The sequence below is a fragment of the Gossypium arboreum genome, chromosome 10 (assembly GCF_025698485.1).
Source record: "Gossypium arboreum isolate Shixiya-1 chromosome 10, ASM2569848v2, whole genome shotgun sequence".
NCBI classification, from domain to species: Eukaryota; Viridiplantae; Streptophyta; class Magnoliopsida; order Malvales; family Malvaceae; genus Gossypium; species Gossypium arboreum.
Window position 1 is genome coordinate 125,083,495 of NC_069079.1, and position 5,211 is coordinate 125,088,705.

At 29.5% G+C, this 5,211-nt stretch overlaps 1 long non-coding RNA gene across 1 annotated transcript; it reads left to right on the forward strand.

Moving 5' to 3' along the window:
* The first annotated feature begins 3,633 nt into the window (after window positions 1–3,633).
* Window positions 3,634–4,868, forward strand: LOC128282276 (uncharacterized). Its single transcript, XR_008272497.1, has 3 exons — window positions 3,634–4,109; window positions 4,201–4,682; window positions 4,847–4,868. It is a non-coding gene; the product is annotated as an uncharacterized LOC128282276 (long non-coding RNA).
* The last annotated feature ends 343 nt before the right edge of the window (window positions 4,869–5,211 follow it).

Genomic DNA, 5,211 nt, shown 5'->3' on the forward strand with positions numbered 1-5,211 from the left:
ATGCATTTGTATTAGTAAACTTCTGGTTTACTTTAACATGTGTTTCAATTGTACTAAATTGTAACAAATTGATAATTTTATTATCATTCCTTTCAATTTGTATCGACATTTAAATACTATTGTGACATTTACTACTAAAAATGTCTAAATCAATGTGAAGTCTATAATGTCACCAAGTCAATAAATATAATTTCCAAATAATTATATGCAGTATTCACTTTAGGAAATATGCCAAAATCTTCAGATGCCCAAAAATCTATTAATAGCAAACTTTGAGAGTGGATTTTATTTTCCATGTGTATAACATGTACATAACCAACAGCTTTTCATACATAAGTTTTCTCTCTTGCAAGTTTTCATCAGTAATATTTTACCACATAACTTTAATTGAGAACTTATTCTAAATACTGTAGAGTTATACTCACAATTTTTTTTAAAAAAATTGTAACTTTAGGTGAATCCAACCATAATAAGCTTTAAATAGAATTATCATATTCTATCGCTCATAAGTAGATCTTTCACAGTCAAATATTTTGCTTTCAACCCTTTAATAGGGATGATGACAAAAGAATATCATAAAAATTATAAATTAATAACTCAATCCTCTTTTTTATTCATATGAAATATAATATTTTCCTCATTCGAATCTCAATATGAGATCCATTACAAATAACTTTTAAAAGTAATGCATTAACCATCACAAATTTTGTATTTTTAGATAATGATATATTAGCTCTTCGAGCTTTCAACTAATTTTGTATTATCAAATATTGGAATAATATTTGTTTATTTCAGTACCAAATAAGATAAATATTTTCTATCTATAATGATAGAATTCATTACTACATTTTCATATCATTCCTCAAAGAATATTAACAGAAACAAAATATTTGGGCATATGCCAAATATGTGGTCAATAATCTTTCATATCATATTGAGAACATAAGTTATATTTACCCTTTGAAAAGTTATTTTGAGAACTCTCATTATTCTCTTATTTATTACTATGTTCCCACTTTTAGTGGTCCATAAGTATATCTTTTATTTTCTTTATGTTTACATTTACTTTGGGGAGTGCAACAAATCTAGTAGGACGGACTTATAAACATCCCAATAGATTTTTTATTTCATAATCACCATCGCAAACATGCATGAGATTTCAAATCAAAATCTATCTATGCATGTTGTCATGATTAGTCTCCAATTATAATAAACAATAAATAAAACATAGTAAAATATACCTGAAGATCTTTAACATCATCTTTATCACCAGAAGGTATGAGATAGTTCGAAAATATTCTTGATTTCATATAGATAGCGATATCAAATCTTTCACCATCCTTAGGAATAAAAAGTAAAATAAGTTAATCAAAATAATGATAACATAAAATGAAAGAAGAATGAAAAATAATAATCAGATATGAAACATTAAATAAAAGAAATTTCCTGTAAAAACTTTGCATTTTGTCTTCAAAGAAATTGAAAATCATGGAGGATAAATTCGATTGTCGATAAAAGGAACTATCACTTTGAGTAAGATCGTGCTAGTAACATGTTATAAAATAAAAAGAGATGGGGAGAATAAAGAACAAAGAACAAAGAAAATATGAAAGCAACAGAGAATGTACTTTATTGATCAAAACAGGTAATTACAAAACTTCATCAGAGTCTCTATTTACAGATAGAAGAAGTATAATAAAAGTAGAGATCTAATTCTAACAACTATTAAAATTTAAAGTACATTAAAACTTTATGTTGATCATAATGGACATCCACTTAATAAGATATTCATAACATAAATTAAATTATAATTATTTTAAAACTGCAATTATCACAATTTCTATAAAATTATAATTATATTTAAAATGTAAAATTATTACAATTTCTATTTTACTCAAAATTCTTTTATTTTTAAATGAAAATCTAATAATATGATAGAAAATAAAATTACTTTGATATGAAAAAGTAAAATTTAAAATTAAACACATATATTATACATAAATTATAGATATGTAAAATTTAAAATTGAACATACATATATCATATATTTCCTAATTCACCAATGAATTGGCCTTGATTTTGATATGGATATAGTTGGTTGTGATTCACATGTACTATTTTTTTTGAAGTTTTAATATATTTTTATGGGTAAAATATGTCATAAGTTATTGTACTATTTAAAATTTAAAATTTAGTCTATCTGCTTTTCAAATTTCAAATTTTAAATCCAACTATTAACACTATTAATTTTTTGTTAAGTTTAAGTTCATTACAACATAATCTCTTTTAGTTACATGGCTACCAAGTGAGTTTTTTTTCAAAATGTAACACCAACAAATTTAACAAAAAATATTTAACATTGTTAACAATTAGACTTGAATTTTGAAATATGAAAAGTAGATGGACTAAATTTTAAATTTTTGAAGAGTATAAAGACTTATGACATATTTTAACCAATTTTTAAATTGTTTTGAATATATCTACTTGTTTAATCTATTTATTTCGAGTTAATCAAGAAGAAAGATATGCCCGGTGAGTTAGGACACAATGCCTCTAATTCTCGAAAACCAGAATAATCGTCATTTGATCGTTACCTAAATCTTGCTTCTTGTTATTGCATATAGGATATTCAATTACTTTGGTTTTCGGAAGAATGCATACTCCATAAGTTAGAAGCACAGCTCCTCGGATTCCAAAAATAATGAACATTGCCTCAGTTTTAAGTATTTTCTATACATTAGACAAAACAAAGGTAACTTTTTAAAACGATATACATTTAATTTATTTAGGCATAATGTAAAATGAATAAATATATTTTAACATGATGACATGGCAATTAATCAAAATGAAGCAAAACAGTGATGGGTAAAATAAGATGATATTAGGATAATAAATAAATGAATAAAGAGAAAACAAATAAAATGTAAAATAAAAGTGTCATGCTAGTGAGTAATAATAATGCAAATATAATGAAAGTAAAAACATCAATTTATGGTAATAACAGTGATACCATGTCGTGATTACTATAATGTGAATAATGAAATAATAATAATAATAATAAGGGCAAAAATGCACAATAAAAAGGAAATATAAATAACATAAATTTTAAGTATTAAAATAGGTAAAGAAATAATAAACAAACAAATAAAATAGTTCATAAAAGGGTGAAATTAAATAAATGAATGATTGAATTGGAATTTAAATGAAATTAAAATCATAAATTATAATAAAATTAATTAATTAATTAATAAGGCAAAGTAAAGGACCAAAATAGAACCTGCGAAAAGGAATAGGGACAAAATGGGAAATTATTCCCAACCCCGTTAAACACACCGTTCCTTTGGAAAGTCAATGCTAGGTCGGGGGACTAAATAATAAGAAAATAAAATAAAGCGGTAAAAATAAAACAAAATGAAAATAACATAGGGCAAAATTGCAAGAAAAGATAAAAGCAGAAGGACCAGGGTAGCAATTAGACCCTTCCCACGAAAACATGTGGATCCTAGGGGACCCAGGTCGGGTTGGTGGGGTCAAGTTTTAAAATGACGCAGTTTTGGCGTCTGAAAGTTAAGCCCAAAACGATGCCATTTTATAGGGTTATATAAACTTTAAAAAAAAATCATTTGTATCCACCCTAAAAAAAAAATTCCTTCTTTTTTTTTTTCTCTAAAGTCCTCTCATTGTCCGGCCAAGGGGTCCGGCAAACCTCTGCTGCCGCTACCGGTCACCGGCGACGGGGACAGCTGCCTTAGGTGGCCGGAGTTTTTTTTTCTTATAAATTTTATATTTTTAAGATCATTAGAGCTTGATTTAGCTAAACTATATAACATTTATGCAAAACTGTTAAGTTTTCAAACTGGAAATGTTGATCTTTTGATCAAGTTACTTAAGGTTTGTCCAGAGGCTATTGCAGATGTGACTGTTCGAGATGAGACAATATTCCATCTTGATGTGAAAAACGACATGTTTGAAGCTTTCCAAGTCTTGGTGGGGTGGCTTAAGAGAAGCTGCATGAGCCTGCCCAACGTTGGGAGAATGAACTACTGAGTTGGGCAGACATTGATGGCAACACCGTGCTACACATTGCAGCTATCAGAAACAGAGCTCGGGTATATGCTAATTTTCCTAATCAAGTCAATTATTGATATGTATATAAGTATGATAAAAGGGTTATTTATATATGAATATTCTAATTAACAGGTGGTAGAAGTCTTGTTGGAACACATGCGGCCAGACCAAATCAATGCCTAAAATTTGGAGGGATTGACATCACTAGATATCCAATCACAATACCCATGCAATGAAAGGCAAGCGGATAAGATTATAGATATGCTAAGCAAAGCAGGAGGTTTGAGTGGTTGCTCTTCCTCGCTTCCCAATACCTCCATCTCTTCATCCCACATTGAATTTTTGAAAAAAAAAGATGTCACGGTCTCAAAAATGGGCAACAAAAGCAGATCGAGGAAAGAAAGGCATCCCATATGAGATGCGTAACACATTTCTAGTAGTGACAGTCAGACAGTGCTAATTATAACAACCACTTACGAAGCATGCACGATGGCAGTCCATGTCCATCCCTGAAATACCAAAGTCTCTTTAAGTCAAGATCAGCCTCTCAATTTCCACACAGTTTCGCATAAAACCGACATCAATACTGCACCCATACCCAGTCCCTCCGCAACGTACGTTTCCAAAAAATATGATTGGACATTTGAATACTCCTCGTTTTGGTTTTGGAACACGTTCACCTTTGGGGTAGCATTTTTTTAATAGCACTTCTCCTACCATCTCATTCATTCTCTTCGTTGATTCTCCTAACACTTACCTTCTTTGGGTGTTCATACAGGGATTTATTTGATCTTTCCTCATATGAGTTTTCCAGAAAAAAGGCACACTTATTATATGATGTAGCCTCCTTTTTTAAGGATTTATTCTCACTGTTGCTAGCTTTCCTTGGAGCACATCTGACAACGTTTTATGTTTCCAGGTGGCTAAACATTACCAAGCCAAAATTCTTCTTTCTCCTAGTAATCTTTTATATTGGCTTCCTCTTTAATTGTGTCCAGTTTAGTGGGTCCGTTTAATCTCAATACCGAAATCGTAATGAAGTTTTAGGGTTTGTATTAGTGATGGTGATGGAGTAGTTATTGGGTTCAGCTGGTTAATTAGTTCCCTTCACCTCTTGTACAGGAGTGTTGTTCCTTTTTTTGG